The following is a 13,420-nucleotide window of genomic DNA, read 5'->3' on the forward strand; positions in this document are numbered from 1 at the left end:
TGCATTTTGGATTAACTGGAGCTTGTTCATGCTCCTACTGGAATATCCTGACAATAAAGCATTGCGATAATCCAACCTAGAGGTAACAAATGCATGAACTAGTGTTTCTGCATCATGTAATGACATCATATTTCTTATCTTGGCAATATTTTTGAGATAAAAGAAGGCTACCCTGATATTATTTATGTGAGCTTAAAATGAGAGACCGGTATCAACAATCACACCAAGGTCTTTTACTCTTGCAAATGATGTAATAAAAAGGCTATCCACCGTTACTGTAATCAGAAAGTTTCCTGGCTGCCTGTGGTCCTAGTAAAAGCACTTCTGTCTTGTCAGAGTTAAGCAGAAGGAAGTTAGCATCCACTGTCTGATGTCCTTCTCACAATCTTCAATCTTATTAAGCAGGTGACTCACATCTGACAGCTGAAACACATACTGTACCTGCATGTTATCAGCATAACAGTGGAAGCTAATAACATGTTTACAAATAATTGCCTCAAGGGGTAGCATATATAGGTGGAAATCAATGGGACTAAAACAGAACCTTGCACCGAACATTACCTTTTTTTTTTAGAGTAGCACCATTTAGATCTAAGTACTGATAGCGATCAGTGAAATAAGACATGAGCCAGGGTGAGGGAACTGTACCACCAACAACACCAACAACATGTTCTAGACTATCAAGTAAAATAGCATGGTCAATGATATCAAAAGCTGCGCAGAGATCAAGCAACACCAGCAAAGAAACACAACCCTGTTCAGAGGCCAGTACCTCGTCAGTTACAACTTTAACCAGTGCTGTCTCTGTGCTATGATGACGCCTAAATCCTGATTGATATATTTCATGAATTTCATTCCTATGTAGGTATGAGCATACCTGCTGGGCTACAACCTTTTCTAGGATCTTGGAGATAAAGGGAAGTTTTGATATTGGCCTATACATTAGTTGGACAGCTAGCTTGGGTCAAGGTCAGGGTTTTTAAATCATAGGTTTGAGTACCACTAGCTTAAAAGATTTTAGCACGTAGAATAGAATAGGTTGGGTAGCTACTGGTAATATCTGTTTACAGAAACATATGGGTAAGTGATCCAGAATGCAGGTTGATAAGTATGAAGAAGAAATCAGTGAAATTATGTCTATTGTAGGGGAGTAAAACAGTATACGGGCTGATCAAAAACAGAAATATTATCTACAGCATTATCTATCAAATTGTCAGTATTAAATTAATGGTCTAAATTTTTCTTCCTGATGCTATCAATTTTTCCATTGAAATAATTCATAAAGTCATTACTGCTAGAAATAGATGTTAACGATGTTATCTTTAATTAGGCTGGAGAAATATACAGATCTAGCTGCAATAAGATATTTTTTGTAGCTATGAAGGCTTTCCTTCCATGCTAATCAAAATACTGATAATTTAGTTTGACGCAATTTACGTCCTAATTTGACCTCCATTATGAGTAGGTCCTTTTACTGTACATTCTGCTTAACCCCCACCGAATCAAAGATGGAAACAACTGCTGTTCTCAGATGATCTTTTCATTCATTCATTCATCTTCTACCGCTTATCCGAACTACCTCGGGTCACGGGGAGCAGTTATTTATAACTATCCACAAAGTATTCAAACAACTTAATCATGACTGAGGTTATAAGAAAGAAGAAGAGCCTGTTTAGACCAATATCTTATCTGTGATTTTTAAGTGTTGCAGAATAAGAGCCTTCTGGTGCAGACATGAGGTGCTCGACCTCTCCATCTCACCTGCATCATGCGCAAGGAACTAATCCACAGATCGGACGGAGTGTAATCTGCTTGTTCAGTGGTTACGTTTATTTTGCTGTCTTTGCTGACACTCGGATTACTGACCAGAGTGTGTGTGTGTGTGTGTGTGTGTGTGTGTGAGAGAGAGATAAAACACCACGAAAACATGCATGAAAAGTGTCTGATTTGATCCATATTTCTTTGCAGGTCATTCATTCATTCATTTTCTACCGCTTATCCGAACTACCTCGGGTCACGGGGAGCCTGTGCCTATCTCAGGCGTCATTGGGCATCAAGGCAGGATACACCCTGGACGGAGTGCCAACCCATCGCAGGGCACACACACACTCATTCACTCACGCAATCACACACTAGGGACAATTTTCCAGAGATGCCAATCAACCTACCATGCATGTCTTTGGACCGGGGGAGGAAACCGGAGTACCCGGAGGAAACCCCCGAGGCACGAGGAGAACATGCAAACTCCACACACACAAGGCGGAGGCGGGAATCGAACCCCGACCCTGGAGGTGTGAGGCGAACGTGCTAACCACTAAGCCACCATGCCCCCTCCAGATGATCTTTTAACTTATTGAATTGAATATTTGAATATTTAAGTCACTAGGTTTGAAATGAAATCTGCAAATTCACAGAGGAATTCAGAATATGGTCCAAGAGGTCTGTAAATAACAATTAGAGGAACTGACTCAGTAGACTTATTGTTGTGACATTTTCATGGGGTGTACTCACTTTTGTGGCCAGCGGTTTAGACATTAATAGCTGTGTGTTCTTTTGAGGGGACAGCAAATATACACTGTTATACAAACTGTACACTCACTAATTTACATTGGAGCAAAGTGTCATTTCTTCAGTGTTGTCACATGAAAAGTCATAATAAAATATTGACAAAAGGTGTGTACTCACTTCTGTGAGATACTGTGAGATAATGAGATAATGTGGAGTTTTTAGTAAACGTGCATGTGGAAAATTTCCTTTATATGTAGGCTACGTGCATTGAGTTTGCCGTTAGAAACAATCATCTCTCTGTGAGCAATTTTTTTCTCAGCTCATTTGAATCTGCGGTCTATAAATTTTGCCTCTGTCGCCAAAATTGTAGCTTTGTACTTGTAAAATCGTGACTGACAGCTCAAATATTAACTTATTATTATTATTATTATTATTAGTATTATTATTATTATTATTATTCAAGGAAAGGGGAAGGTTTACTGCATTATAGAACACATACAGTAACACATTTGTTTAGTTTTGATTTTAACCAAAAGTAGGATTGCAGTTATATAAGCAGTTTTATGTCATTATGTGTTTTGTGTCAGTTGTTAATTTTTTGTGACTTATTCATGTGAAAAATTACAGGTAACAATTTACAATATATATTGTCTTGTGATTTAAATATATTTTAACACTTTTTAAATTCATAGGTTAAACATCAATGTTTACAGTAACTTTAGGTTTTTTCTTTTTCCTCCTAGTGTACAATATGGCCATGCAAATTTTGCAGCTCAGTTTTTTCTAAAAAAGCTGATCTACTCAAACATTATAGATTACAGCATGATCGATCAAGTCAAGTAGCTTTTATTGTCATTTCAACCATATATAGCTGTTGCAGTACACAGTGAAATGAGACGTTTCTCCAGTACCAGGATGCCACACAGAACAAAGACAGATCTAAGGACTAAGTAGTAAGTAGCAAGTAGTCCTAGCCACATAAAGTGCATCTGTGCAACCTGGTTCAGATAAGCACTTTCATGTGCTCATCTGAATTGTTCTTGTTCATTTAAGACTTTAAACTCCTGTGGCAAGAGCGTGATTTTAGCAAGTTTAATTGGAAAAGTACACTATGATAAATATGACAGTACCAACTATGCCACCTGGGGTATTTCGCCCGAGGAAATAGTTTATTCTTTTGGGTTGTACATTAACCAATTTATCCAAAATAGGCAACACAAATTTGTTCCCACTGATCAGGCAAAGACAGGATTAACAAGAATAAATAATCTTTATTTATACATTGAGGTTCCCACAATCTTAAAATCACAACTTCATAACAAAAACCATAAACTGTTCACATACATACACATACACACAGGGGCCAGTGGGGTAAAGCTCAACTCAATGCTATGGCACTCAGAGCCGGTCATGTCCTCCCTGGGGCCCTAAGCAAAATTCTGCTAAGGGGCCCTTGACCCTGATGGTTATTATTTACTGAGGGATGTGCAATCATATTGACCTGGCATTATGCCCATTCTAATGTAAATCCATATTGCATTAACGTTGTTGTAACGTTGTTGATTGAGAGACTAAAAACATTGTCATTTAGGAGTGCTATCACGCTACTTTTTGTACTGGTCCCCACACAGATGTTGATGCTGGAAAGCACGCGTGTCAGTTCTTGCACGATTGCACATGCATATGAACGCATGGCTCTTGGGCGTTTATTCACGCAAATGTTCATGCAATTAAATTGTTGTTTGACAGATATGCCTAGAGATGCAATGGCAGCACTGCACAGCTAATTTAGCTTGTCAGAGAGAGACTAGAGACAGAATCACATGAGCTTAACTTTACTGTTATTTGCTGAGCAAATTTTGCTCTTGCTGACATCAAACTTGAAGAGAACACAAGTTTCCCTGATTGCTGTTCTCGCATTTCACTCTCATTTTGTTTCTTTTTTCTCTTTTCATGGCCAGATGGATAGCTCCGCTTCATATTGTCATCTACACAGTAAACATTAACTGTAAAATGAGGCAGGGGAGGCGGGGCCTTGCGTAAATTTGCGGGGCCCTACGCAACTTGCGTAGTGAGCGTATAGGGTCGATCTATTTCTCTCTCTCTCTATTCTACTTCTATTTAAAATATTCCATTCAGTAAAGATTTCTTTATACCTCAATCAATTCTGTATTGTTTTACTCTTTGACTGAGAGATGGAGCAAACTTTTTTAAAAGGAGGGAGGTTTGTAGTGGAGCAGTGGGGTGTCAAGTGTGAACGTGTGGCAAATGGTAAACCATGGATCACAGGTCAGGTAGGAGGGCCCCTTAGCAGAATTTTGCTTAGGGCCCCAGGGAGGTCAGGATCGGCTCTCTCTCTCTCTCTCTCTATATATATATATATATATATATATATATATATAAAAGCATTTTTGTCATCTAAAAAAATCCTACATTTCTAATGAACCACTCAGGGGCTTTATAAATTAGTAGAGAAAATAACAGAAATTAGAAAAGAAGACTTTGTCATATATACATTGCAGCACAGTGATATTCCTACTTCACATATCCCAACTTTGGAGGTTGGGGTCAGAGCACAGGTTTAGACACGATAGAACGTCATTGGAGTAGTGAGGGTTAAGGGCCTTGCTCAAGGGACCAACATTGGGAGTTTTGCAGTGCCAGGGCATAAACACCAATCTTCCAATCAACAACCCAGATCTCTTGAGCCACCATTTCCCCTGATTTCACTTTTTTTTATTATAGTGATTAATTTTGTTTTTTAATGAAAGCATTGCTTTTTGATTGTTATGACCGGGCTTAGGTCAGACCGTAACATACAGGTAAAAATAAAAATCAGTATGAAAATGAAAGGAGAAAAAAAAAAATATTTACAATATGAAATGTGTATTATGTGTATTTACAATATCTACATATAACCATATTTACAAAATCTACATGGAAAACACATACAACAGGACGCACATACAACGAGGCAGAAAACATAAAATGACTAAGTCAACCCACAAGTTCGACAACACAGTGCTTTGCACAACGAGGTAACACGGCACGCAAGACACAGCATACAACCAATTCAAAACCGGCTTTTTCTCGCTCTCCTCTGGGACTCTCGCTGACGTGGTTTAAATGTCCACCTGAAATTCCCATCCAGCCAATAGCACGACGAAGAGGCGGGGCATAGCGTGTCATACGATGATCGTCCAATGAAGTACAGGCGAAAACGTGACGTAACTGGAAGGGCTGAAACAAGAAGCAGACACCGAAAGACACCCAGCCACCAGTGACAGTCACAAAAATAATAAGCACAATTCAAAAGCATACTACACCAATCAGCATCCTGCATTTTCCCTGCTGAAACAAATTTATGTTTACTGCAGTAAGAAAAAAATGAATTTTGGTCAGGATTTAGAATATATAAGGCATATTGTTCACCTGCTACTGAGATTATTTTAATCTTTATCAGTTCAATTGTTGAAAATGATCATGCAACCATTATCAGTAACAGTTACTGCAGTACAGGGAGAATTTATTTAGTTTGAAGTGTAGAGTTTGTAGGAGGAGATTCAAAAAGGGTCTATTTTGAATCCGGGAGCCATTTTCTCATAATCCTGTCCTGTGGGTAGTCTGGATCTTACAGACGTTCCACAGTCAGTAGTAATTTCCCCAGTGCTAATTACATGTCCCTAAAGTTTTCCCACCAGAGTTGGAACAGACCCATGTGCAGTATTGTGCTTTGTAGGATGTCATCAGAAACAATGCTGGAATTTAATGTGAAAATACAAAGCTCTTGTTTCATTACAGACGGATGTAATCCGAGCGATTGCCCGGCTGATCGAATTCAGGGAAGGTAGGGATTGGTTTCTCTGTTGATGTGATACTGTGTGATGAATAATGGTGCGTTCAAGTAATGCAGGTGTGACACCGAAATCTGTGACCCATCGTATGTTGTGACCATAGAGGGCGCTGTTGCTAAAATGCAGCTTAAAATAGGTCGTCTAGAGAAGTTCGCTACGCAAACAGCGTAAATGCAAAATCTTGCGTAAATCTTTGTTGCGAGAACGCGCCAAGCGCCGTGCACGTTACATTCAACGCGTGTGCACAACAGTGCCGTCGTGCTGCAAAGAAACAGTTGCATGCGTCATGAACTAAAGATTTTTAACTACCCTGAAAGTTATTAATTAAGGATAATAAAAAGCCCCTGCCCCTTTTGTCTAAAAGTGTAAAGTGCCCCTCTCTTATTAGAAGGATTGGGTATCAAAAGGAATTTTCCGGTTCCGATTCCGGTTCCAGTTCTGCCTTACGATTCCCGGTTCTGATTCCGATTCCATAATAAAAGAAATGTGAAAAATAATGCACAATACTTAAACAATTCCATTTGTGTTTATTAATCACTCTTTAAATATTTTAAACAGAGCATTTCAATTCATATCAATTTAAATTTAAATAAATCCAACATCAAATTTAACATCCAGAATTACAACTTAGCAAAACAGTTAGCAATTTCTCTGAAGAAAAATTAACATGTCTGCTTTCTCTGGGAGAAGAAATAAGACCCTCTCAGAGGGACTTAAGTAAAGTTGGATCCATATTCACAGATTCGAATTTCCCGAGTCAATAGCTCCTGACCTAAACACTCTTAGTACACAAATAACGCCTCTTTTTTTTTTATCGTATTAATGTAGAGAGGCAGCTAGAACGCAGCTACAACCCAAGTTTCCTCAATATCATCTTTCCTCCGCGTTGGACAAAATACATAAGTCTCTATGTGTGAACACCTAAGAGACAGATTCCAAGGGACCGTCAGCAAAGTGCAAAACCCGAAAAGCGAAAACAAAAAACAGTCAATAACTTTACTGTAATACACTGTACTGTCACCAAACTCGGATTTTATTTTCAGGAAATGTGTTTTTGTTTATTTTTTATGATTTTCCATAATATAAAAAACTCAATAGCTTCACTGTAATACACTGTACTGTCACCAAATTCAGATCACACATCACTGATGTCCTGATAGTTGTACTACAACATTTATTTTTGGAATTTTTTTTTTTTTTTTTTTTTTTTTTATGATGGGGTAGATTTGCTTCCTTGTTGTAGCTTTGGAAATTAATCCACACTTTAGACTTTTTTTAGTCATGTTTAACACAAAGTGTACCTCAGCACAGCAGCGCGAGTGACTGATTTCTGTGGTAAGCTGCGTTAATTTGGTTGCGTGACTGTAAAACAATTAATATTCATGAGGTAAGACGTGGCTATTTAAAGTGACCGCTCCCAGCGCTTTGCCCGTCATCGCATAGGAACCGCGTTTGGAACTGAAACTAAAAAATACCGCGCGGTTCCGGTTCCTGTTAAAAACAGAAGCGGTTCTGAATAAGAACCGGTTCTCGGTTCCCAACCCTACTTATTAGTAGTATTAATATTATAAATAACAATACACTTCTATACCATTTGCCAGTAAAAATAATAATTAACACAACACAAAAAAACGTATTTACGCGGAGGTGGAGCGGAAGGCGGATTTACCTTTACTGCGCTTTGCAGCCGCATCTTAGCCGCGAGTCTTCAAAACAAGAGCAGCAGACAGGTAAAGTGGAAAATGGACATTTATCCTACCATAATGTTGTTGTAAACTTAGCGAATGCGGTAGCATGGGACTTATGATTAATTATAAGTATTACTCGATTGCTGCCACGTTTCTGACATTGACATGTCTTTTTTTTTTTATCCAAGGCACTAGCATTAATAGGCACTAGCATAGTTTAGAATGTGCTCATGTCATTAGCTTAATTTAGTTAAATTAAATCTAATTCCACGTCCAACTCTAACGTAAAACACATTTATATCTTTGATTTAATGATAGCTAACGTGTCCAGCTAACGTCATCCATGTAATACAAATAAAGTTTTCAATATCAACAAAACTAAACATGAATTCAACATGATTAACGTATTGATTCTCACTGTTAATATCATCTCCTTATTTTTGCTTGATGTGTGCATTCTATGCCTATCAACAAATTTAATAGAATGCCAAGGAAAGAAAGGATCAAAAGAAAAAAACCCAAGGAACTCTCCGATGCAGCTAAAGGTAGCATCCCTCTCACAAGTTGGCTGAGGAGAGAGAATAAAGATGAAGGTACTGTTTGTTTGTTTGTTTTTATGTTTGTTTTTGTTTTTTTAAGCTAGTAAGCTATTACTTTACTTTTTATATTACAGTCTAAACAATACTTTAGACATTTTTGTTAAATGAATAAATCACCCAAATTGATTATTCATTCATTTAATCATCTATATGTTTCAATTCTGTATGACTTTCTTCTGTTGAATATTTACAAGATTTGTTTTGTCCATATATTGAAAGCCAGTGGGGACCAAAATGGAGTCCCCATTAATTCCATTCATTATATGGCCATTTGTTTTTCATAGAGAGCTGCAGTTCAGATAAGGAAAGTATTGAAGAGATTCAAGGGAAAGCAGTTGAGACAAGTGAGAAAGATGAAGGAGATGTTAGAGCCAATGAGGAAGAAAGTGAGGAAATACAAGGAGACATTAGGCTCAGTGAGGAAGAGGAAGAGATGGAAAGGGAGGTACAAGAAGATATGAGTCAAGAAAAGGATAGAGAGATAACAGAGGAAGGAGCTGCAGGAGCAGATATTGAATACCAGATTCAGGGTACAAGTGAACAAGACATTAACCAATCCTTGTTGGCCTTACAGTTTCCAACAGACCCAGCTCATGTTGATCAGCTTAAAATACAGGTTAATAGCGACTACATACAGTTCTGCTGCTCTCTTGGGCCATGTCAGCCAGTAGCTGGCTTTCTAAAAAATCCACAAGGAATCCTAAAGTGCCTAAAAGACAATGAGATTGAGTCTGTTTTCCCCTCTCTTTCTGAACTCCTAAAAATTTATGCAACATTGCCTCTCTCCACTTCTACAGTTGAGAGGTCGTTTTCTAAGTTAAAACTTGTGAAATCCAGTCTTCGATATCTGTGTAATGAAGAGAAGCTTTCTGACCTGCTGCTGCTCTCCATTGAGCGAGACATTCCAATTAATCGTGAAGTCATTCAAATATTTTAAAAGACAGCAGTTGGATGAATACTGATTTAAATACAGGTAATTTCATAAATAAGTTAGAATCTGTACAAAAATACATTTGGTTATGTTTTTTGAAGTAATATTTTTGTCTTTTTTTTAGTGCCCTTTTTGGTCCTTCCGCTCCTGCCCCACTGCAGGTCTGTGCACGCCTGAGATAGGCACAGGCTCCCCGTGACCCGAGGTAGTTCGGATAAGCGGTAGAAGATGAATGAATGAACTTGCGGGGGTTCCTGTGAAAGGGCAGCATCGCGCCATATTAATCCACTTGTTTCTGCTGAGTCACAGGTAAGTGTCAATCATTTTCATAATCGAATAACTTATATTTTTCATTTAATATGTGATGTGCTTCCAAGCTAACTCCCTAATCTCTTGTACCAGTGTATTGTTGATGTGAAGAAGCGTGCCGGTTCAAAGCAGTCCAGCATTTCTGCCGAATCATATGTAAGTTATGTATTAATCATTTTTTAATTATCATCTAATTTAACATCATAATCTTTGACATGTAAGCTTTGATGTGGGTGTACCAAAATAACTATCTATCTGAATTTAGCTGCTTTTTACTGATTCCGCGCGGTTATGTTAGCTTTGTACCTCATTTAGAGTTTTGAATGCTTGGATTTGAAACAAATAGCGAATTCAAACGAGTCATTTGTTTATTGGAAAAAAGTCCACAAGTAATGCAATGAGAGTTGTTCTGCGTGAAAATCCGGCTTTCTTGCTCAAGATGTGTCTGGCAAGTTGCCCTTTTCAAACTTTATTTCTAATTTGGTAGAACGCTTAGCATTACATTTGTTCATTTTGTTCGCACATTATAAAAATAATAAAGCTGCAAGCACCACCATTGCACGGGCACTAATAACAATTAGTAATTACGTTTACGTGTCAATTAATGCCCCCTCCTATCACTTAATCTCCTAGGACACTGACCCTGAAGACCACATCACCAAAGGGGTAAAGATCGGAGTCCTCACTGTGGTTGAAGATGATGTTGGCACTCCTGTTTCACTGGCCACTGTGATAAACCGTGCAATAATCCTGGAAGAGGCCATTGTTCTACAGGATATTCCAGAACTGCCAGAAACCTTTGCTTACTTGTTCGGTCTCTTGTATGCACTCAATATGGAATACCCAAAAGAACTGAAATATACTTTTGAATTCATTCAGAAAATCTTCATGGATCTTGGCGGTACCTGCTCTGCGAGAGTCCAGTCACTAAAATTAAAACTGTTGTTGATGATTTTGCAGATGTCACTGAAGCTATGGCAAATGGGACAATGATTGTTGCAATTATACTTTAATAATTAATTATTTAAAAAAACATTATTCTTTATAAGAATGTATCATTCGATTCAAACTTTGCAGCCTTGAGGAATACTGAAGTTTTGAGTTGAGTTTTTTTTTTTTGTTTTTATCTGGCTGTACTGGTACAAGCTAACTATTTTTTCTGATACACTGTTACATATCATACTGTACTTTACCAAGTGTTTAGGTTTATTCAGATGCAGTGTTAATGTATTCTCAATGTTGATTTGCCAAAATAATACAAAATGCTATATAACGCTTGAACCTTGTACCTTTGAGGTTTACTCTGATGCTTTTATTAATGTCTGTTTTGGATTTTTATGTACTTTGGTAATCAGTTGAATAAGAGTACTTTATACATTGTTTGACTGGAGTGTGGTTAGAGGTTTTGCTCAGATGCTTTCACATTTGTCTGTTTTGGGTTTTTAGACAAAATATTACTTGGTTTTTGGAAGCTCATCTTTCATTTTATGTTGAAACAAACAATGCTGTAGTTTTCATACAGTTTACAAAGTTTTCCAATGGTGTTTGATAACATTTGTAGTTTAGTACAAACATGCCTAATGCAGAAGACATGTATGTCATATGGCAGACTTTGTAATGTTGTGTTTTGGACAAACTATTAAAAAATGGAGAGGGAGAGAAATTTGTTGTGGTTTATTAAATTTTAAATATGAAAATAATTATGAATACATAATGGATCAATCTGTAATTGCATTGAGCAAACAAAAATATTTTGTTTTGTTATTTGTTAGGTAAACTTGACAATATGTTGTGAGAACTAAGGATCTTAACAAAATACTTCAGTAAACTCATTAAAAGTGCTTGTGATCTTCTTCTTCTTCTTTCGGCTTTTCCCTTCAGGGGTCGCCACAGCGAATCATCTCTCTCCACCTAACCCTATCTTCTGCATCCTCAACACTTGCACCCACTAGCTTCAAATCCTCATTAATTACATCCATATACCTCCTCTTTGGCCTTCCTCTTTGCCTCCTGCCTGGCAGCTCCATGTCCAACATTCTCCTACCAATATACTCACTCTCCCTCCTCTGAACATGTCCAAACCATCTTAATCTCGCCTCCCTAACTTTGTCCCCCAAACGTCCAACATGGGCTGTCCCTCTGATGTACTCGTTCCTAATCCTGTCCAATCTTGTCACACCCAAAGAGAACCTCAACATCTTCAGTTCGGCTACCTCAAGCTCTGACTCCTGTCTCTTCTTCAGTGTCACTGTCTCTAAACCATACAGCACGGCCGGTCTCACCACTGTCCTGTACACCTTCCCCTTGATTCTTGCTGATATTTTCCTATCACACAGAACTCCTGACACCTTTCTCCACCCACTCCAACCTGCCTGCACTCGCTTCTTTACTTCTTTCCCACTCTCTCCATTACTCTGGACTGTTGACCCCAAGTACTTAAACTCCTGTACCTTCTTCACCTCTTCACCCTGTAACCTTACTATTCCACTTCCCTCCCTTTCATTCACACACATGTACTCAGTCTTACTACGACTGACTTTCATTCCTCTTCTCTCCAGCGCAAACCTCCACCTCTCCAGGTTTTCCTCCACCTGCTCCCTGCTCTCACTACAGATCACAATGTCATCTGCAAACATCATCGTCCAAGGAGACTCCTGTCTGACCTCCTCTGACAACTGGTCCATCACTATAGCAAAAAGGAAGGGGCTCAGAGCCGATCCCTGATGCAGTCCCCCCTCCACTGTAAACTCCTCTGTCTGACCTACAGCACACCTCACCACTGTCCTGCTCCTCTCATACATGTCCTGCACCACTCTGACATACTTCTCTGCTACTCCTGACTTCCTCATACAGTACCACAGCTCTTCTCTTGGCACCCTGTCATACGCTTTCTCTAAGTCTACAAACACACAGTGCAACTCCCTCTGACCATCCCTATACTTCTCCATCAACATTCTCAGAGCAAAAATTGCATCTGTTGTGCTCTTTCTCGGCATGAAGCCATACTGCTGCTCACAAATTTCCACCACCTTCCTTAACCTAGCTTCCACTACTCTTTCCCACAACTTCATTGTATGGCTCATCAACTTTATCCCCCTATAGTTACTGCAACTCTGCACGTCACCCTTATTCTTAAAGATCGGCACTAACACACTCCTTCTCCATTCCTCAGGCATCCTCTCACTTTCTAATACCCTGTTGAACAAACTAGTTAAAAATTCCACTGCTTCCTCTCCTAGACACTTCCAGACCTCTACCGGGATGTCGTCAGGACCAACTGCCTTTCCACTTTTCATCCTCTTCAAGGCCTTCCTGACTTCATCCTTTCTAATCTTATCTACTTCCTGTTCCACAGAGTTCACCCCTTCTACTCTTTTTTCCCTCTGATTTTCCTCATTCATCAGCTCCTCAAAGTATTCCTTCCATCTCCTCTGTACACTCTCCTCACTTGTGAGCACCCTTCCATCTCTATCCTTAATAATTCTAACTTGCTGCACATCCTTCCCATCTCGATCCCTCTGTCTAGCTAAC

General features: G+C 38.8%; 1 long non-coding RNA gene across 1 annotated transcript; it reads left to right on the forward strand.

Moving 5' to 3' along the window:
- The first annotated feature begins 7,848 nt into the window (after positions 1-7,848).
- Positions 7,849-11,026, forward strand: LOC132842220 (uncharacterized). Its single transcript, XR_009648003.1, has 5 exons — positions 7,849-8,092; positions 8,534-8,643; positions 9,705-9,889; positions 9,983-10,045; positions 10,523-11,026. It is a non-coding gene; the product is annotated as an uncharacterized LOC132842220 (long non-coding RNA).
- The last annotated feature ends 2,394 nt before the right edge of the window (positions 11,027-13,420 follow it).

Source organism: Tachysurus vachellii, chromosome 3 (assembly GCF_030014155.1).
Source record: "Tachysurus vachellii isolate PV-2020 chromosome 3, HZAU_Pvac_v1, whole genome shotgun sequence".
Classification (NCBI taxonomy): domain Eukaryota; kingdom Metazoa; phylum Chordata; class Actinopteri; order Siluriformes; family Bagridae; genus Tachysurus; species Tachysurus vachellii.